The following is a 21,484-nucleotide window of genomic DNA, read 5'->3' as shown; positions in this document are numbered from 1 at the left end:
ACAAAGAAAGAACAATATAACAGATTATACTAAGTATTTACAAATATTTAATTTACATGTATTTAGCTTTTATTTATTGAATAAATATTTAATAGATATTAGAATATATGTCATGTATAGAATTATCTATCATATTTAAAATACAAATGTTATAAAAGATTAGGACATGTAAAATCAATATAAATGTAAAATAAATATTATGTCAGAAGTTGCTAAGTGCTGTGGAGGAAAAGCAACGAAAAGGAAGGACAAGGTATTTGTAATTTTAACTAGAGTAATAAAGGCAGGCTTGATTGAGGAGGGGAGGGAGGGAATCATGGAGCAGAGGAATAGCAAGTGCAAAGGCCCTGAGGTGGATACGTGTCTGAGTCAAGGAAGGAGGCCAGTGAGGCTGAAGCGGAGTGAGTAAGGGGGAGAGTAGTTAGTGGGAGATGAGGTTAGATAGATAGATAGAAAGCCAGGGGTCAGATCATGAACTAAAAATAATATCAGTTAAAAGGCAGAAACGACCCACGTGCCCATCACCTGAGGGGTGTAGAAACAAAATGCGGTACAGCCACACACTGGATGTATTATTCAGTCTTGGAAAGGAATGAAATTCTGATACATGCTACATTAGCAATGAACCTTGGCAACATTATGCTAAGTGAAATAACTCAGACTCAAAAGGACAAATATGGTATGATTCCATTTACATGAGACCATACGGGACCTCCCTGGCGGTCCAGTGGATAAGACTCTGTGCTTCCACTGCAGGGGGCACGGGTTCCATCCCTGGCCGGGAAGCTAAGATCCCACATGCCGCAGGGTGCAGCCAAAAGATTAAAAAAATTTAAAAAATTTTTAAATGAGGTGCATAAAATAGGCAAATTCATGGAAACAGAAAGTAGATGAGAGGTTACGAGGGGCTGGTGGGAGGGGAGAACAGGGAGTTATTGTTCCATGGGTACTGAGTTTCTGTTTGGAATGACGAAAAAGTTCTGGAAATGGATACAGATGATGGCTGCACAACACCATAAACGTACTTAGTGCCACTGAACTGGACACTTAAAAATGGTGAAAATGGTCAATGTTATTATGGTATGCACATTTTCCCACAATTAAAAAGCAATAACAGGACTTCCCTAGTGGCGCAGTGGTTAAGAATCCGCCTGCCAATGCAGGGGACACGGGTTTGAGCCCTGGTCCAGCAAGATCCCACATGCCGCGGAGCAACTAAGCCCGTGTGCCACAACTACTGAGCCTGTGCTCTAGAGCCCATAAGCCACAACTACTGAGCCCGTGTGCCGCAACTACTGAAGCCCGTGCGCCTAGAGCCCGTGCTCCACAACAGAAGCCACCGCAATGAGAAGCCTGTGCACCGCAACAAAGAGTGGCCCCCGCTCGCTGCAACTAGAGAAAGCCCACACGCAGCAACAAAGACCCAACACAGCCAAAAATAAATGAATAAAATAAAAAAATAATAAAAAAATATCCTAGCAGTTAAATATCTATTTAAAAAAAAAAGCAACAGCTAACATGTTGCATTAGACGTATCAGGCACTGTCCTCAAAGCTTTACGTATGTTCATTCATTCACCCCTCCGACAGCCCAATAGGGGAGGTGCCTTCTAAACCAGTGCTGCCCCCCAGAAAGGCAATGCAAGCCACATATGTCATTCTAAATTTTCTAGTGGAAAGAAGAGGTGAATTTAACGTATGTTAATTTCAAGAATACATTTTATGTAATATGATATATACAAACACGATCATTTCAACGTGTCATCAACATAAAAATAGTATTAATGGGGAACTGACTTTTTCCCCCTTCCTTCGAAGTCTTTGAAATCCAGTGTGTTTGTTTTTTTTTTTTTAACACTTACACTCACCCAGTGGTTAGTGCATTGGTGAGCGGAGTTCTTGGGCGAGCACGGGAGGGCTCTGAGCAGAGAAGGGCCCTGAGCTGACTCAGGTTACAACAGGGTCTGGTTGGCTGAGTGAGGGAAATAGCCGGTGGGGGGCAGGGGATGGAGGGAGCCCCAGGAGGAGGAGACTGAGATGGTCCAGGCAGGAGGTGATGGTGGCTGGACCGGGGTGGGCGCAGCCGGGGTGGGGAGACAGGCCAGACGGTGGAGATCTTCCACAAGCAGAGCTCACAGGCTACACTGCTGGACTGACGGGGTGCAGAAGACAGAAGGATAAGGGGCATCCACACAGCAATGTGACTAAACAGGGCTTAAGATGGTAAGTTTTATGTCATGCGTTGTTTATCACAATAAGAAAAATTAAAATCGGGAGTTCCCTGGCGGTCCAGTGCTTAGGACTTGGCGTTTTCACTGCTGCAGCCTGGGTCTGATCCCAGGTTGGGGAACTAAGATCCCGCAAGCTGAGCAGCACCCATAAATAAATAAGTCAATAAAATTTAAAAAGAGAGAGGAAAAAAAAGAGTCAAGGATGATGCCAAAGTACCTGACCCAGGCCACTGGGAGGATGAACCGAGATGGTGACAAACTGGAGGGGGCAGGCTTTACTTTTGTTTGTTTGCTTGGGGGGTGGGGGTGAGGGGTCCGATGTGTTAAGTTTGAGGTGCCTCTGAGACAACCCAGTGGAGGGCTCGGCAGAGCGGGACGGGCTGGAGACAAAAGTGAATAAAATCTGCCCTTAATTCCACTCCTGCCCATTTCTAGGGCCTGGCTTCTCTCTTGGTTCCCTTGACACAGTGTCCAGCTGCGCAGGAGCATCCTGTCACAGGGCAGGCCCCAGTCTGGCCCATCATCACGTTCCCCCTTCCTCCCTCATCACCAGTCACAGCGCAACACAGCCTCCAGGCTCCCAGCTTTCAGGGAACAGGCTTCCAGAAACCTCCCTGCCCACTCCTACCACCCACCCGGCTTCCTCGCCTTTGGAGCCCATGAAGGCCCGATGCGGCTGCTTGTTCCGCATCATCTAGCAAGGAGCGCGGAATCTGAATAGTAAACAACATCCAACGTCGCCAAACAGTACAGGCAACACGCACCCTGGGGGGTGGGCAAGCGCGAGACAGAATATATATTCTAAGGGGTCCAAGAGCCTTTATTCGAAACCTTTGAGGGGAGATGCTTTCCGAAAAGCAGATTCTTTTCCAGACTTTGCCAGGTGCTGGGATGCGCACCTGTCTATGGCGGAACACCCACAGCCAGCTCTGAGACGCCACCCAGTAATCAAACACTAATATTTCTGCAGCCAAATGTATGAATATTCACATGGAGAGCAAAGAGAGACTACGAATAGCTTGGCTTCGGGTCAGGTCCTGCTGCCTGTTGAGTCACAGCGGGCGAGCTGCCCTCATCATCACTGATGGAGGTGGTGTCACTGTGATAGCACGCCTTGCTCGCTGGTTGATCTAAGAAGGGAAGAGTCTTTGTGCTAAGCCCAAGGCTCCCCCAAGGCCTGCAAGCAGGGAGCCCCTGAGCTCAGGTCAGACACACCTGGCTTCAAATCCCTGCTCTGCGATTTCCTGACCCTGAGCAACCGACCTCATTTCTCCAGGGGTCTCAGTCCTGGGGGGGCAGGTCTGGAAGGATCTGGCTGTCGCCTGTAAGCCTTAAATCAACAACAATGACAACAGCAGCAGCAGCAATAATAATAATAGTGGCTAACCTTCATGGAACCCTACTCTGGTCCAGGAGGCCCCTGCGCTCCATGTGGTGACCGTCTCATTGCCTGACCCTCATCACTCTCCTGAGAAGCAGCTTCTACTGTTATGTATCCTCTTTTAACAGAGGCCTGGCGCAGCTGGCCTGAAGAAGGAGACAGCTGGGACTCCAAGTCCAAGTCTATCTGCCACAGGGCCTAAACATGTCCAAAGCATGGATCATGCCTGTCCCTAGGTCAGGCCGCCCCGTCCCTGATACTGATCCCCTCCCAGGGGGGATAAGTTAGCCAAACAACAACCGTGTGCTGTCTGCTTCCTGCTGAACCCTCCCAGACAAGCCCCAAGGAGGAGGTGCTATTATTTTACTCCTTAGCTGTACCTCGCTATGTCCCACATGGATGGGGGGCCCACACACGCAGTCTCTCCAGGCCAATACACTCCACTTCTTGGTCCAGCCAGAGCTCACACCAGGGCTGTGCCAGGCCTCCTTCTGCCACCTAGAATAGCCTCTGGCCTCTCCTTTTTTGGTTCCTCCGAAAGCTTCACCTTCCTTTGAGCTCAGAGGCCACTCCAGAGACTGCCCTGCGTTTCCAGGACCAAGAGTTATTTAAGCAGCAGGACTTGGGCTGATTCTCGCCAGCATCTCTAGGGCCTGGCACCAAGCAGTCACTCGGTAAATTCTGGCTGCTCTTTGCAAGGGATGAGAACAGTGAGGCCTTTCTGGAATGCCATTTGCCAGGGCCTCCTCAAACCTCAGCACACGCTTCCCTTGGCCTTAGCAAGTCCTCTTCCAGGAATCTGGCCAGCAGAAACGCTCCTGCACAAGCAACTGCAGATGTGGATACAAAAATGCCAGGTCGGGTCACTCCCCTGCTCAAAAGCCTGCCATGGCTCCCATCTCACTCAGGAGCAGAGCCCAGGTCCTGGTCAAAGACGCAGAATGGAAACTCCAGAGTAGTAAAGAGGTAGCATGAATCAGCTCCTAATGGAGATAAGATGGAAGGCCAAATTACTCAATTAATCTAAAGGAGGCAGGAAACGAGAGAATAAGGAACAAAGAACACCAGAGATAAACCAAAAATGAACAGTAAGATAGAAGATTTCAATGCAGCCACATCAGTAATGAGGGCAAATACGAACGGTCTAACCCTGCACCGTCCACTCAGAGAGGCCTCATGTGACTGCCCAGCCCTGGGAACGGAGCTAGTCCAATAAGATGTTCTGAGTGGAAAACACACACTGGATTTCAAAAACTCAGTGCGGGATGGAAGGCGGAAAACAGTGTACAACACGTGTTGGCGAGGATGTGGAGAAATCGGAACCCTTGTGCATTACTCGTGGGAATGTGAAATGGTGCAGCCACCGTGGACAACAGTGATTCCTCAAAAAGTTAAAAAGAGGGCTTCCCTGGTGGCGCAGTGGTTGAGAGCCGCCTGCCAATGCAGGAGACACGGGTTTGCGTCCCGGTCCGGGAAGATCCCACATGCCGCGGGGCAGCTGGGCCCGTGAGCCATGGCCGCTGGGCCTGCGCGTCCGGAGCCTGTGCTCCGCAACCGGAGAGGCCACAACAGTGAGAGGCCCGTGTACCGCAAAACAAACAAACAAACAAAAGTTAAAAAGAGAATTACCAGATGACCAAGCGACTCCATTCCTAGGTGTATATCCAAAAGCACTGAAGGCAGACTCAGATTCTTGTATGCCAATGTTTATAGCAGCGCTATTCACAATATCCAAAAGGTGGAAATAACCCAAGTGTCTGTCTATTATTGGATGGATAAACACGGTGTGGGCTATTCAGACAATGGAATAGTATTCGGCCTTAAAAAGGAAGGAAATTCTGATAGATGCTACGAATGTGATGACTATCCTTGAAGACATTACGGTAAGTGAAATAAGCCAGACACAGAAGGATAAATACTGTATGATTCCACTTATATGAGGAAGAAGTGGTCAAATTCATAGAGAAAGAAAGTAGAATGGAGGTTACCAGTAGGTGGTGGGAGAGGGGGATGGGGAATTATTGTTTAAGGGGCACAGAGTTTCTGTATGGAAGGATGAACAAGTTCTGGAAATGGAGAGTGGTGACGGTTACACAACATTGCAAATATACATAATGCCACTGAATTGTGCACTTAAGAATGGTGAAAATGGGAAATTTTAGGTCACGTGCATTTTACCACAATAAAAAAGACTGTAAAATATCTCATTAGTGACTTCTAGACTGATTACGTGTTGAAATAATAGTATTCTGTATATAACAGGTTGCATAAAATATATTCACATTAATTTTCCCTATTTCTTTCTCCTGTGGCTACTAGAAAATTTTAAGTAACGTATAAGTGGCTAGGGTTTTCTTACTGGACAGCACTGGTCTCGACATTCCAATCATCAAAAGGACATAGACTATTTGCTGTCTGCAAGAGACACACTTTAAATGTAAGCACACTTTAAATATAAAGACATATATAGGCTCACAGTCAAAGTTCGAACCAAAAAAAAAAAAATCCATAGAGTAGAGGTTAAATAAGTTATGGAATACTACTCCTCCTTTAGTTTGCTAAAAGAACGGATTCTGGGGGGGAGGGGTGGGGGACGGACGAATTGGGAGTTTGGGATTAGCAGATGCAAACTATTATATACAGAATGGATAAACAACAAGGTCCTGGGACTTCCCTGGCGGTCCAGTGGTTAAGACTCTGTGCTTCCAATGCAGGGGATGTGGGTTTGATCCCGGGTTGGGGAACTAAGATCCCACGTGCGGCACAGTGCAGCCACACACACACAAAAAACTTAAAAAACAAATGAACAAACAAACAAAAACAACAACAACAAAAAAAACAAGCTCTTGGGGACTTCCCTAGTGGTCCAGTGGTTAAGAATCTGCTGTCCAGTGCAGAGGACGTGGGTTCGATCCCTGGTCAGGGAGCTAGGATCCCACATGCCTTGGGGCAACTAAGCCCGCACACCACACCTAAGCCCGCGTGCGCGGCAACTACTGAGCCCACGTGCTCTGGAGCCCACGTGCCACAACTGGAGAGAGAGGCCCATGCACCACAGTGAAGAGCTCATGTGCCACAACTAAGACCCGACAAAGCCAAAAAGTAATTAATTAATTAATTAATTAAATATTAAAAAAAAAACAAGGTCCTACTGTATAGCACAAGGAACTGTATTCAATATTCTGTAATAAACCACAATGGAAAAGACTATGAAAAAGAATGTAAATATATATGTATAACTGAATCACTTTGCTGTACAGCAGAAATTAACACAACATTGTAAATCAACTATACTTCAATTAAAAAAAAAAGAGTGGAGCTCTAGATTGCTGCCATGGAAATAATTCTAAGACACTTGTTCAAGTTAAAAAGCAAGCTGTAGAATAATTCATATGGTACGTGTGAGCAAGAGGAAAAAAATGTATGCACAGAATAGAGGGGTAGAAAGAATGCACCCAAACTCCTCACATAGGGCTCCTCTGGAGAGGGCAGGACAAGGGGACAGTGAAAAGACTTTCATAGTGTTATATATGACTTTTTTCCGTGTCGAATTAATTCATACAGATCTGCCCTCAAACTGGCAAACCCCAAAGAGTTAAGGAACCTGATCTTAGCCTCCGCATCCAGTGCAGGGCCCTTGAAGCAACTCGGAAATCGTCCGGAAACCACTCTACCCCTTGCTACTCAAAGGAGCGGCCTCAGTGTCCCCTGGGAGCCTGCTAGAAATGCAGAGTCTCACGCCTGCCACAGACCCGCTGAATCAGACCCCGCATTTGAACAGGCTCCCCAAGGGATTCGTGTGCACGTTCAAGTTTGAGAAACTGTTGATCTGCAACACAGCCCAATCTGTCTGCACAGACTTAGTAGGTACAGACTAAAGGCTGGTCAGTGATAATAATAGCAGCCAGCACTTACAACGGGCTTATTAAGTGCCAGGCGGTACCTTATCTCAATGAAACGCCACAGACATCCCACCATGTCCCAGATCATCTCGATCTACAACCCCATATCTGCAATTCCAACCTCCAAAAATCTCTAAAAACCATCCCTTTGTTTTCCCCTTTACTCACTGTGGGGCAAAAGCTAACCTGCAATGACTATCCTTATGTATCCTTCTTAGTGTAGAACAGCCACAGATATATTAGCAGCAGGAATAGTATTTGCTGCAGAAATCTTTAGCCTATTTGGGGAAGGGGAGCTGCCCTGCCTGGCTGAGGGCTGTTCCACCTCACTGCAGCCTGCGCTGTGGTCTGAAATATTCTGAATGTTGACACACCTCGGAAGCTGCTTACTGCCATAAATTTGCAGCACATCTGTTGACATGTGACGTCATCTATGAAACCTCCGAGAGGAAGGCATCAGGCCCCCCCCCTCGCTGATGGGGAAACTGAGGCTGCGAGAGGTGGTGGGCCCCTGCTCCAAGTCCCGCAGCTGCCTCCAGGCCAGATCTGCCTCCGGGGTCCTGACCCCTTCCTTGCAGGTCTCCCTGTCAGTCACCCACCGGGGTTCCCTCACAAACTCACAAACACATCCGAGGAAGCTGGGGGCGCCACAGTTATGTTAATGAAGACACCACGGAGGGTAAAAAGGGAAAGAGGAGGGTGGGACGGCACCCTGCTGAGCCGGGGCCTCCACTGGCTAAGCTGAGACCCAAGCTGGATCCCAGGGCAAAAAGCGGAGTGGAGGGGGGCGGGGCAAAGGCAACTTCCTGACTGTGGGCTTTCAGTCCTGGTCCCTGTAACAAGCAAACAGTGAGGCTTTATGGCTAAAAGCCTGGGCTTTGGGGCCAGACTGCGACCCCCAGGGTGGGGTGGGGGATCCCCAGTATACCCTTTAGCAGATGTGTGACTCTGGGCAAGTCACTTAACCGCCCAGTGCCTCAGTTTCCTCATCTGTAAAATGGGGATGCTCACCGCACCTACCTCCTAAGGTCCTAACGTAACTGAGTCAGGACTTGTGAGGGCCCTAGACTGGTGCCCATGGCCGTGTGGGCTGTTATTATTATTCTTGCTACGGTCATGAGCTGTGGAAAGCTCCTAACTGGATCCACAACACCCCTGAAATCCTCCGCCAAAGGTTGCGATGTAGAGTCAAGCATGCGTTTCTCTGGGGGAAAGGTCGGAGGCCTCCGAGCAGGTTCCCCAAAGGACCTGAGCCCTCCTTCCCCCCAACTAAGGACCACCTCGTGCTCTTAAGACCTTGTCCTGGAAAAGATAAAAGGCGGCTGCCTCTCCCAGCTGGGGCAGGACGGCCAAAGCTCTCGCCCTCCCAACAGCTGGCAATACCACCGGCCTCCCCCGCTCCCGCCCCCCACCTCCTGCCACCCCCTCCTGTCTCCAAGCAGCTTTGCACTGGCCTCCTGAACTCCTTCCCAACTGCACAAACATCTTTCTTCTGCCTTCACACCCCTCTCTTCCTCACCTCCTGACCTGTAAGGAAGCTTCACTCTTGAGCCCAACCCACCACCCCCCTTCCTCCCTCTTCTTCTAGAATCTTCCTTTGCTCCTTTCCTTTTCTCTAAGCCTGCTCAGATCCTAAAACTCTCTAAGCCTGGTCCCTCACTCATGCAGTGAATACTGAGTCTGGACGCATTCCCAGTCAGGTCCGGGGGATGAATCCTCACACAGAAGCAAACCGCATGACATGGAGAAAGTTGGACAGGGGCGTCAAGGAAGGCTTCCCAGAGGAGGCGGTATTTAAGCAGAGGCCTGCAGGACAGGACGAGGAGCCCAGAGACAGGAAGGAATGGGAGAAGGTCATGGCAAGTAGAGGCAAGGGCAAAGGTGGGGAGGCAGGAACAAGCTGGGTGTGGGAAGAAAGCAAGGTGAAAGGGCAGGAGATGAGGTCAGGGAGATAAGCCCAGGCCAGACTAATGGGGCTCTGTGGGGGGAGGTGAGATTAGACTTTCACCTGAGGGCACTAGGGAGCCATAAAGGGTAGCAGGATTTTTTTTTCCAATCTCTGGCTGCCAAGAGCTCCATCTGCCTGCCTTCCGTCCGTCCATCCGTCCATCCATCCATCCATCCATCCACGAAGCCATCCTTCTCTCATGACTCCTCACCATATTCCAGTCTGGCTTCTGCCCCTACATACCCATCAAACCCAGGAAACCTTTGCTTCCACAACAGCCTCATCCAACCCAGGAAGCCTGTCCTCAGGTCCATGGAAGTTAAACCTTTCTAAAAACTCTCCCCCTTTGTTCCTGAGAAGCTGATCCTGCCTTATCCTGCTCCTCCTCCCTTTCTCTGTTTTGGCCAGAGAAGCTCCCACCCCTCCCTACACGTGGGTGGCCCGCCTAAGCTGACTCTCCACCCTCTCCTGTCCTCTCCCTGGGGAATCATCCCCATCCCTGGGACTTCAGTGATCACTCCATGTCACCGTCTCTCACTCATGATGCCTCCAGCTCATTCATTCATTCCGTCTGCACCTCACCACCAGCCGAGAGGGTGCTGGAGCTTTACTCTCTGGGGTTTGTGTTCCCCAAACTATAGACACCACTACAGCATCTCAAGAAAGGGCACCTGCATCCACTCAGTTGCTCAGGCCAGTGACTTTGGATCATCCTGGACTCCCTCCTTCCCTTACCTCCCATCAACAAAACCAAAGCACCCCAGATCTCAGCCCCAGTGTCCTGGGTCCTCTTTCCCCGTGAAGCTTCAACTGGCCTTTGTGCAAAGTATCCCAGGTTTCTCTCTGCTAGAAATGGCATGGAGCCCAAAGCCTGCCCCCAGAAGCCCTCTCCTCCAGGAAGCCTGCCCTGATGCACCAACATACCCCACAAGCAATGCCTCCTCCTGGCCTTCACCAGCCCGGCTGACACTCCTGAGACACTGATCTCACCTTGCAGGGAGGATGGGTGTGTTTTGGGTTTACCCCCCTCCTCTGTCCCGAGTGCAGAGCTCTGAGGCCCGGCACAAGAGAGGCCTGCTATGTGGGTCTGAATTAACCAGTACAATGCGCCTGGATTCACATCCCTGCTGTGCCAGCAGCTAGCTGTGTAACCTTGGACAAGGCACCTCACCTCTCACTGTAACTGGGAAAGGAAGGCAACCCAGGGGTCTGGCCCTTGGGAAAATTCTAAGCAAACCATGAAAACTGCACCGCACGGAGTCCCACAGCCAGGAGAAGCAACAGACAAGATGCACAAGTAGCAACACAGGAGGCCTGAGAGTGGGTGTTGGGCGACAAAGACTCAGAAAGAGAAATACAGCAGGATCCTCTGTAGAAAGCAAAAATCCACCACACAAAGCAAACAATTTGCCAGGGCACAGAACAATTTGCCAGGGCACTGGGCCAGGGAAGGAAATGAGAATACAAGGGAATCTTATACAGATAGATATATATAGATATATATATATACACATATGCACTTGCATATATGTGTATATAATATACACATTTACTACATGCCTATTATACTGCTAAGTTTAAATTTACCACTAAATTATTACATAAAGTATAATAATATGTAACATATATTAATGTATGTGTGTGGGTATATATAGTTTACTGTTCATTTGCTTAAAGCAGACTTCTGTTAGGAACTCCCTTAAATAAATCTCCCTATTCTGCTACAGAGTCTGGCCGGGGGCTCTTCAGGCCCAGAAGTTGGCTCAGTGTCCCCTGTGACCAATGCACACACGACTCCCTGCCCCTTAAAGGTCGCAAAGAAAAAATAGGACTGTGGAAGGGGGACGGGCTCGGGGACGGGCAAGGGCTGGGCAGATGTCAGGGAATTCTGCTGGTCCAACTAAGGAGACAGAAATCTGACAAAGGAAAACAGCTCCTCACGGAACAGCTTTGAGACTTTAGGTGGCAAAGCACAGGCAGCCCGGAAGGGCCGCAGAAACCAGAGGCAAAGACGGAGCAGAAGTTTCCCGGACATTTTTATCAACTTCGAGACCTGAGTCTTTGCCCATTTTAGCATCTCTGTAAAAGGAGGCGTAACTTACAGCAAATGGCTTGTGTGAACACAGCATGTGTGGCTTCCAGTCCTGGCTGAACTGAGGAGGGCAGCACCTGAGCGCCCCCCTCCAGCCTCAGTCTCCCTGCTGAGCAGTGGGCAGTCCTGACCTGTCCCATGGGCCGATTCACTCCGTCTCTGAAGACACTGAGGGAGCGAGTACTGGGCAGTGGGGAGGTGGCTAGGGCAGGATGGGCAATGTCCATGGACCAAGTGTCAAGTGCAGTTGGGAGACCCATGGCTGCCTGTCCTGGGTGAGGGGCCTGCCGGTGGAGCTTTGCCACTGCAGGCAGAGCCCTGCAGCTTTGAGGGCTGGGCTTCCTGAGCCAAGGAGCCACTCAGGGGTCGGGCTTCATAAAAGTGGTGGGGGGATGGGCCCGGGGGGGGGCGGGCAATGAAGGCAGCTGAGCCTGGCTGGGGGCCTCTCGGGCCCTACCCACCAGGACTCCCAGGAGATGCGTGGCACCCCGAGATTGGCATTTTTGGTGCTTTGGAAGCAGGTGGGTCACACTTTTTAAGAAACAGAATAGCGACCGCAAGCACAGGCTCTCTGCTCCCTTTCTCCATGCCTGTGACATGTCCATCCTTCAGTCAGTCAGTGAGTCAGGCAACAAACATTACACGATTCCTACTGCACACCAGGAGCTGAGAACACGGGGCACATCATTTCCCTCCTTCTGTAGTTTATAGAATCTAGTGAGAAAGCCAGGCCTGAAGAAAAGCTCACGGGACACCTACATCCCAATGGGCCTACGAGGGGTGGAGCAGTGAAATGGGAGAGCGTCCCTAGGCCGGAGGCTGAGGCTGGGAAGGGCACCCAGGGGAGGGACAAATGGGATGATGAGACTTCAAGGGGGGGCGGGGGGTCAGATTTCTCTCTCCCGAGAGAAAGGAGGTAAAGCCTTCCCAAGGACTCCTGCTCAGTGATAAAAAGGCTAAATCTCGAAACAGTGATGCTGAGCTGAGGTGCTCAACCCAAAGGACCACACACGTCTGCGAGATTCAAGAAGAGGCAAGGCAGATCCACAACAGGATAAACGAGCAGAGGGCCAGTGACCCGCTGCTCTGGGAGGGGGTGTTGACGGTGAAGGGGCACAAAGGAACTTTTTGGCTGTGATGCGAATGCTCTGGATCTCGATGGGGTGTGGATTACACACGCTGCTATGGTTTGGCAACACTCATGGAGAAGCACCCTTAATCTGTGTATTTCATTGTATGCCAATTACACTCAATGAGAGGTTGGGGGAGAAATACATACACACATACACACACACACACAAAACTTTCTGTGAAAGGGGATGCATGGGGGCTTCCCTGGTGGCGCAGTGGTTGAGAGTCTGCCTGCCGATGCAGGGGATGCGGGTTTGTGCCTCGGTCCGGGAGGATCCCATGTGCCACGGAGCGCCTGGGCCTGTGAGCCATGGCCGCTGAGCCGGCGCGTCCGGAGCCTGTGCTCTGCAACGGGAGAGGCCGCAGCAGTGAGAGGCCCATGTACCGCCAAAAAAAAACAAAAAAAAAAAAAACAAAAAAAAAAACGGGGGATGCATGTCCACAAAAGCGGGAGGGCACTGGGCATGTTCTGGGGAGAGAAGTGAGGCCACCGTGGCCAGAGCCTGCTAGGCCGAGGGGAGCCTGGCCTGAGAGGGTAAAGAGCTGAGAACTCTTCTGGGGGCCCCCGTCACCTAGCCTGGAGGGCTTGGTGTTCGAAGATGGGTGAGGTGCCTTGAAGGACAGGAGGGAGGTTACAATCTAGCCACCCGCCACAATCATCCCGTGAGCATCTGCGAGCAACAGCCTGCCCAGTACCACATAGTGGACGAGAGGCAGGGCGGCATCCATCCTCTGGAAAGGGGGCTCCAGGCACCTTCGATCTGCAGGTGTCCTGGAGGAATGGACCGCCCTTCACCTCCAAGCTGCGGAGGCCACCGGGGCTCCCTCCAGGGCCCCAGGGGTCATTAACGAGAGTCCCACAGCCATAGAGATGGTCCTCCCTCACTCTGCACCCAAGACTGCCAGGATGGGACATAGGGGACACAGGAGGCTGGGGCGGGGGTGGTTACCTAGAAGCCAACAGCCCCCTCCAGCCCCTCGAAGGACAAGAAACACTTTGAAGGAGAATTATAGAGGATGGAGTGAGCAAAAGCGGGGGATTAAGGCAGCCAGGCCTGGTCAGGGGCTCCAGGGATATAACCCTTCCTCTGACCCTCTTACCCCTGGAAGGAGCGTTTGGTTACAGCCTCCATGGAACTGATAACTAACTACAGTGACAATGGTGACTGCTACCTTCTGCAGAGCGCTTACTCTGAGCCAGGCACTTGCAAAACACTTTTCCACTCAGGACCTGATTTAACTGATGCAAAAGCTCTTGAAAGAAGCATCGATTTATTATTCCTGTACTTCTGGTTCTCTAATCTGGAATTAGAGAAAGGAAGTAACTTGCCCCCAAGTCACAAGGTTAGAAGGGGCAGAAAGAGGACTCGAACCCGGGCGGCTGACCCAGTAACCCCTCATCTGCCGGGGTCATCTGTCCATCCCCCTGCCACTGGCCCACCTTCTCTGACTGTGATTTCTGCACAGAATATCAGAACCCACATCTAGGCATAAATCCCCAAGCCCGTGTGATCAGAAACAGCCACCAAGGTGCAAAGCCTGGGCTGGCCAAGACAGGATGGGAACACAGATCAAGGACAACCTGACCAAAGTTTACGGCCTGCAGCCTCGATTTCCCCAATCTATGAAATGGGCCTAATGTCTCTTCCAGCACAGAACAGGATAGAACCCGGAGGTGATGAAACAGATTCTGGATACCAAAAATAATAACACCATTAGTAACGATAATGATACAATTGAACTGATATGCTATCTGGAATTTGCTTAAATGTACTCCAGCAGAAAAGGGAAAAGAAAGTGCAGGGTGGCGCGGGGGTGGGGGGGGGCGGGAGGAGGGATCAGCGGAAAATTGGTGAAGCTGGCGATGGGTACACAGGGGGTGATTATTTTATTCTCTCAACTCTTGGTAGGTACTTTAAAATTTCCATGATAAAAAATTTAAATAATAACAAGCAAAGTGAATTTTCACCGCACTCCTGCAAGCCGGGGCCTGTCTTAAAAGCTTTCTACATCTTCACTCATTTAAGCTTCACAAAGACCCCATGAGTTCTGTTACAGATGAGGAAACTGAGGCCCAAAGGGTATTTGATTGCCTTGGAACCTTCCCTCTGATTGAAATGCCAACATTGACTGCCCGGGGTTTTAGGGGAAGGAGGCAAGGACGCAGGTATCTAATTCCACAGGAGATTTCTCTCCATCATCATCATCATCATCATCACCACCATCATGACCATCATCACCACCAACACCATCACCACCACCACCACCACCACCATCACAGCCACGGACATTTTCTGAGCACTTGTGACATGTCAGGCACTGTGTTAAGCACTGAACATCCGTGAGCACACAGGTAGGTCTCCCATCACAGCCGTTCTTCCAGATGAGGAAAGCGAGACCCAGAGCAGGACAGCCCTGTCTGTCCCCAGGGCCATGCCGCCGCAGCAGCCTGCCCTGTGCCCTCCGCTGCTGTGCGGTTTAGAATGCCAACAGTGTTCCCTATGTGCCTTTCAGGAAGACAATGGAGAGCTTTCAGAGTGGCGAAGTCAGCGTGGGGCCCACAGGAGAACAGTAACCATAGTGAAAATAACAGCAACATCAGATGCTCCTTCCCGAACAGCTACTGCACGCCCGGCTGGGGAGGGCGGTGCCTCCTTCGGCCCTCACAGCCCACCTGCCAGGGAGCCATCATGGGCCCATTTTACAGACAAGGAAATCGAGACCCAGAAAAGGATCGCTTGCCCAAGGTCACGCTGCAGGTAAGTGCAAAAGCCAGCATTCCCTCCCCTGCCTGCCAGTAAGGGGGCTCACAGCCCAGAATTAAGGGGCTCCTCACCCCAGGAGACAGAACTGCCATAGAATGACAGATGACACCTCCACCGAATGACTCAGCTAGGCTACCCATGCACCTTGATGGGTATTATTTAATCCTCACGACAACCTTTCCAAAAGTAGGTACTGAGGTGAACCCATTTAACAGAGGGGACAACTCAGGCCCAGAGCCAGCAAGCCCCCTGCCTGCATCCATTCAGCCAGCAAGCGGCAGAGCCGGGATTCGAATCAACAGCGCCCCCACCCTTGACCTCTACACCAAGTGGCAAGCACAGGGTGCAGGCCACAGGCAGGAAGGAAGGGGCAAGGAGGTCACAAGAGGCAAAGACAATGGATGGATGGGTGGGATGACTTGAACAGGAGGGGAAACGATTTCCTTCAAGATACAGCTCCACAGGTGCCTCCCAAGAGTGACCGAATGACAAACCACAGGCTCTTGACCCAGCAATCCCGCCTCCAGGAGTTCACCCCGCTGGCATACCCACTTCCCAGTAAGACAAATGGATGCATGCCCTCTGGCTCTGCACGCTGAAACTTTAGGAAACACCTCCATATCCGTGTTGAGTCAAGGAGGATTTGCCCACACTGAGGAATACAATGCAGCTGAGAAAAAGCCAAAGAAACGCCTCCATGTATTGTGCACATCTCCCAGGGAGATGAAGTGAAAAAAGCAACGTGCACAACGACGGGAAGAGGGGGCTACCATCTGTGCAAAATAAATATTTTTTAAGACATACACAGGTATATAAATGTGTGCGCACAGAACATCAGGATTGAGGAGGTGCTCTGGGGAGGCGAGTTGGGGGACCAGGGATGCCCCGGAGGGTAAAGGGGGAGACTTACTATGTTTGAGGTTTTGAATTTGTCCCATGTGGATGTATCACTTAGAAAAAAAGAGAAAGAGAGAAAGAAGCTGCTTCCCCCTTGGAGCCTTTGCAAACCACCCAGACAGAAGGCATCAAAGTCCCCCAGCAGCCTTGAAGACAACACTTCTCTCGAGCCTTCTCCCGGATCGGGTCCCAGTATCATAACTGGGCCCCAGGTCCGTGGCACACAGTAGGCCCTCAGGAAGTTTAATCGGGAACAATTACAGACAGACAGGCCCTCTCTCCAGCTTCTCCTGCCAACAGATCCCCCGCCACCATGAATACCTGCAAACTCAGGACACAAAACTGTCGCCAAACGAGAAATGTCTTAGAAAACCTTCTCTTTTCCCGTTGGGGGATCTTGCATGCCACTGAGACACAAAGGCTTCAGTCAATCGGGATAAAACTCTATTGGTGGTACCCCAGGCAGGGGAGAAGTCTAGGGAAGGAAGGAGGAGGGAATCCTTGGGGACCAGTCAACCAAACATTTCCCATGTGTCTCTAGTGTGACACAGCCTACGCTGGGGAGCCAACTGAGACGGGCCCTCCGCCCTCAGAGAGCGGGGACAAACTTGGATATGACCTGGTGAAAAAGGGGGGCAAGTCATTCTGATTGGTGGGAGAACATTTTACATCATGGACGTAAAACAGGCAACTTGCTGTTTCCACTAAGAGTCAGGGAGCCTGGTGGGGGAAAGACCCCGAAGAGACAGAGGTGAGAGAACCATGCTCCCCCCCAACCTCTCCCCTGCAGGGCGGGAGAGGGAGAAAGGCAGCCCCTCACTGCTTTCCAGGCCCAGGCCAGCTAGAAAGGAATGTCATGTTTTCCTGTTTCCTATTAACTTCCCCCCACCAGCAGCCCTCCGCATTCTTGAGACCAGGAATCAAGACAGCCACGGGGGGGCTTCCCTGGTGGCGCAGTGGTTGAGAGTCTGCCTGCCGATGCAGGGGACACTGGTTCATGCCCCGGTCTGGGAAGATCCCACATGCCGCGGAGCGGCTGGGCCCGTGAGCCATGGCCGCTGAGCCTGAGCGTCCGGAGCCTGTGCTCCGCAACGGGAGAGGCCACAACAGTGAGAGGCCCATGTACTGCAAAAAAAAAAAAAAAAAAAAAAAAAGACAGCCACGGGGGAATGCTGGGAGAGCAGGCAGGAACTCTGAGGGTGGCTGGGCCTGGGGCTCAAAGGTGACCCCCCCAGGACCCCGGGGTACCCACACCACACCCCAGGACCCTCCTGCCAGGCCCCCTAGCCTTGGTGCTGACCCCTGGACCCTTTCACAGCCTCTCAGAGGGGAGAGGGGCAAGACCCCACATCCCCAGGGAAGGTTGGGGAAGGCCCCTGAGGCCTCTGGGAAGGAAGCGGGCAAAAAAGGGGGGCGGAGCATAGGCCTGTCACTCTTGGGCCTCACATTTCCCCCCTTTTCCACTGCCACCCTGCCCCCCCAAAATCAGTTCCAACTTTCAGGAAGCACTCACCCTAGAGAGACCTACAGCCCCTCCCCTCCTGCCCCCACCCCACAGGAATTATGATTACTTATGATGCCTGTCACCTCAGGAAGGTATTTGCAGGGTGTCCCTCAAAGTGTTAGCTTCTCTCCAATCACACCCCGGTCCCTGAAGTCTGGGCTGGAGTCCCCTCTCAGCCATGGAACAGGTTTCCGCTGGACTCAGTTTCCTCATCTGTAAAATGACAAGATCGCCCGTATTGCCCCCCTCACTGGGTAAGCTGGGCCCTCCCCAGCCCTTCCTCCTCCTCCCCCCCGCCCCCCCCCCCGCCACCAAATGTGTATTTGGCACCAGTAAGTGCTGAAGGGGCGGGGTCCCAGAGAGCTGGAGGCTGCTGAAGGGGTGGGGTCCCAGAGAGCTGGAGATGGAGGGTCACCAAAGCAGAACTCCTTACTTACTGCCTGCCCTCACCCACCACCACAGGGAATTCCTCCAAGGCAGATGCCTTTTGCCATTCACCCGAAAATACCCAGCACCCAACTTTCCTCCCCACCCTACAGGCCTGCCATATCCCCGTATGCTGAAGGAGAAATAAAAATAACACGCTTGGATAAAACTTTCAGTCACCGCAAGGTCAGCTAAGGAAGCTCTACTGATCCCCACCTGCAGATGAGGAAACTGAGGACTAGTGAGTTGAATCTAGTGCCTGAGGTTACAGAGTGGGACAGGGAGTCTGCCACCCAGGCCCAGGGGAGAACGGACAGGGGAGTTCTCTGCCAGCTACATCACGGCGCCACGGAGGGTCACAGGGCAGAGCGACGACGAAGGTCCCTGGCAGCTCAGATTCCCTCCCAGCGGGGCTGAGTCCCAGCTCAGATGGAAGAGGAAGAGGATGACAGAGGGGCCACCGACCAAGTGCCCCCCAAACCCCAGACAGCGAGGCCTGGGGCCCCCCTTCTCCTGACTCCACACCTCCAATCCTCAGCTTCTGCAGGCAAACGCTCTGCTCCAGCCACAGGTGAAAGCATCCTGCCCTCAGCCCAGCTTCCAGATGCTCCTTACTCCTTCCCCAAACGATCACTCGGGGGGCTGGGGGCTGGGGGGGATTCGGAGGCTCCTTCCTGGTATTATCTACATTTGAGACTCAACTGAAGTCACAGGGACAAATTGCCAAAGAGGGGTACAGGAGAACCTAAGAGTTTTGAGCTGAGTTGGAAAAACTTGAGACGGTTACAGATTGGGGCTGTGTGACCCCGGGCAAGTCACTTAGCTTCTCTGAGCCTCCATTAGCTTGTCTGCAAAATGGGAATCACATAACTGACCCAACTTCCTCCTCGGGTGGGGGCCAGTGGGTAGCGCACCTAACAGTAGCCAATCCCTAATGCTCTCTGGGTAGGAGATGTTATTTCCACCTTCCAGGAGTGGGGGAGCTCTGGGGGAGGGGGGCTGTAGCTAAGCACACCCCTTAAGTCTCACTGGACGCTGGCACATGGGAAGGGGGTGACTCCTCAGCTGTCCTCCTCCCCTGTTCTCCCACCACCCTAGCAGGTCGGCGTTGACTGAGGCCCCCATCCCCACCCCAGGCGAGGGGAGAGGTGTGAAAGCACAGAGCACTTCTCAGAAATCTCAGGCGTGAAGTCTGGGGGTGTTTCTAAAAACTGTTTCCCTGACAAGCGCCCTGGGAAAGGAGGTGTGAGGGAAAAGCAAACCCTCAATACATCCCCAGATCTAGACTATCGGAGGGCTGTGTGACAAAAGGGGCTGCCTGTCCGGGCAGAAGGCCGAGCACGGGCAGGAGCCCCGGTCCGGGTACACCAGAGGGCTGGGACCTGTCACCCCGGCCTCCGGGGAGAGCTGACACAGCGGCCTCTGACCCCACCTCCCGGGAAGTTCAGCTGCTCAGAACCACAAAGCAAAACAAAGGCGTGCGGAGAGGAAGGAGCCGCCGTGCCTTCCAATCACCGCTGCCTCCCGAGCCCGCCCGCGGCTGCTCGCCCCGCTCGCCGCTGGCCTCGGACCAAGGCCTGGGCAGACCGCGGTCCCTGCTCTCCCCGCGGCCGCCCGTGACAGGAGCCGGAGAAGCAGCCGAGGGGCAGCGAGGGATGGGAAAACCAGATGGCTCCATCCCTCCGCCCTCCTGCTCCATCCCTCCCTCCGGGGGCCCGCGGCCCGGCCGCCCTCCGCAGGGGTCCGGGGAGGCCTCAGGCCCGGCTCGTCCGGGCTCACCACAGGGAAAGGGCTGCCTTTGGCTAAAGGTCAACACCCGAGCGCGGTGCCCGGGCTGGGCCTGGTGCCTCCCATTGCTAGGCCGAGGGGGTGGAGATGGGGGGCCGCCCCAAATCTCGCAGGTGACAGGGGTAAGCCTCACCTCCCTCTCCCCCCACCCCCCGTAGCGGCCCCCTCCGGGAACAACCAGCTAGCGGGGGTGGGGGACCAAGTCAACTCCTTTCATTGTTTCGGGGCAGTGGGGAGGAGGAGACCCAGTGGCTTCCTTCCGCATCCATCCCTCCCCAGCAGGCCGGAGGCCCCGTTTCTCTCCGGCACCCCCGGAGGGATCTGAGAAGGGAGCGCAGGGGACGGGCGAGAGGGGGAGACGAAGGCTCGCCAGCTCCAGCCGGGAAACCACCATCCGCTGCCCCATTGCCCTCTTCTTCCCCAAAAGGCAGGGAGCAGGGCGAGGGGAGGGGAGGGGAGGCCCCCCCGCACGGGGGTCTCCCCACCCCTCCCCCCGTGGGACGTTAGGTCTCGTTTTTCCGCCGCTCCATTGTATCCCCGGCAGCCGGCGGGAGGGCCGGGGAGGCACCGGGCGCCGGGTTTGGGCAGGGGAGCCCGGGGTGGGGGGGGGTCCCCGCAGAATCGGGGCGGCGCTGATGGAGAGACGCGCGGGGTGAGGGGGGGCTGCCGGGGGTGGTGGGCGCCGAACAGAAAAACAGGCAGCGGGCGATGCGCCCCGGTTGGGGGGCTAAGTGTGTGAGTGTCGGGGGAGTGGGTTCGGCCCCGGCTCCGGCTCCTCGCCGCCAACCCCCACTCCCCCCTCGCTTTTGCGCCCTGTCACAGCCCCGACTCGCAGATAGAGAGAGTTAAGAGATTTAAAGAGAAATTGCTACATTGTGAGAAACTCACCCTGATGTTTGAGCAGCCGTCGACGCGGGCTCTCCGAGACGGCCCCGCACGGGCTGCAAAGGGAGGACCCAGAAGGGGCCGAACGGCCGGGCCGGTCAGCGCACTGCCTGATCGCATGGCGGCCGCCCGGCAGCCTCCGCCAGGCCCCTGCCGCCGCCCCGCGCCGCGGACCGGGCGCCCCGGACAGGCGCCCGCTCCGGGCGGGACCCCTCGGGTTTGCACAAAAAAAAAAAAAAAAAAAAGAAAAATATTTTTTAATTACGTGCAAAAGAAAAAAAAAACCTTGCAGGTTTTGTGTTCCGCACCCCCCTTTCCTCCTCCTCCTCCTCCTCCTCCTCCTCCCTCCGCCCTCGCCGAGGGACGGGCTTGGGGGAGGCCCCGCCCCGCGACTCAGCAAACCAGCTTCGGCTCTGGGCTTCGAGCTGCGGGCCCGCGAACGAATGGGAGGCTACGAACGCCCCGGGAGGGTGACCTCCGCACCGGCACCGCCCCCTCCCCAGCCCTAGTCCCGGGGGTTCGGGGGCGTGCCTTC

General features: G+C 53.2%; 1 protein-coding gene across 14 annotated transcripts in view; it reads right to left on the bottom strand.

Annotated features, from left to right (window-relative positions):
• Positions 1–21,271, bottom strand: part of LOC309794495 (BRD4-interacting chromatin-remodeling complex-associated protein-like) — a 66,350-nt gene extending 45,079 nt beyond the window's left edge. For 3 of the 14 annotated variants that reach the window (XR_014292074.1, XR_014292075.1, XR_014292076.1), the window contains exon 1: positions 20,953–21,122. The gene's annotated coding sequence lies outside the window, so the exon portion shown is untranslated. Of the gene's footprint in view, positions 1–17,917; positions 18,064–20,952 lie in introns of all 14 variants that reach the window. The other 11 variants (XR_014292072.1, XR_014292073.1, XR_014292068.1 and 8 more) reach the window with 10 other exon arrangements.
• Between the last annotated feature and the right edge of the window lie 213 nt (positions 21,272–21,484).

The sequence above is a fragment of the Mesoplodon mirus genome (assembly GCF_964341445.2).
Source record: "Mesoplodon mirus genome assembly, chromosome: 19".
NCBI lineage: Eukaryota > Metazoa > Chordata > Mammalia > Artiodactyla > Ziphiidae > Mesoplodon > Mesoplodon mirus.
Note: the sequence above shows the minus strand (reverse complement) of the source record. Positions and strands in the feature narration are given on the sequence as shown.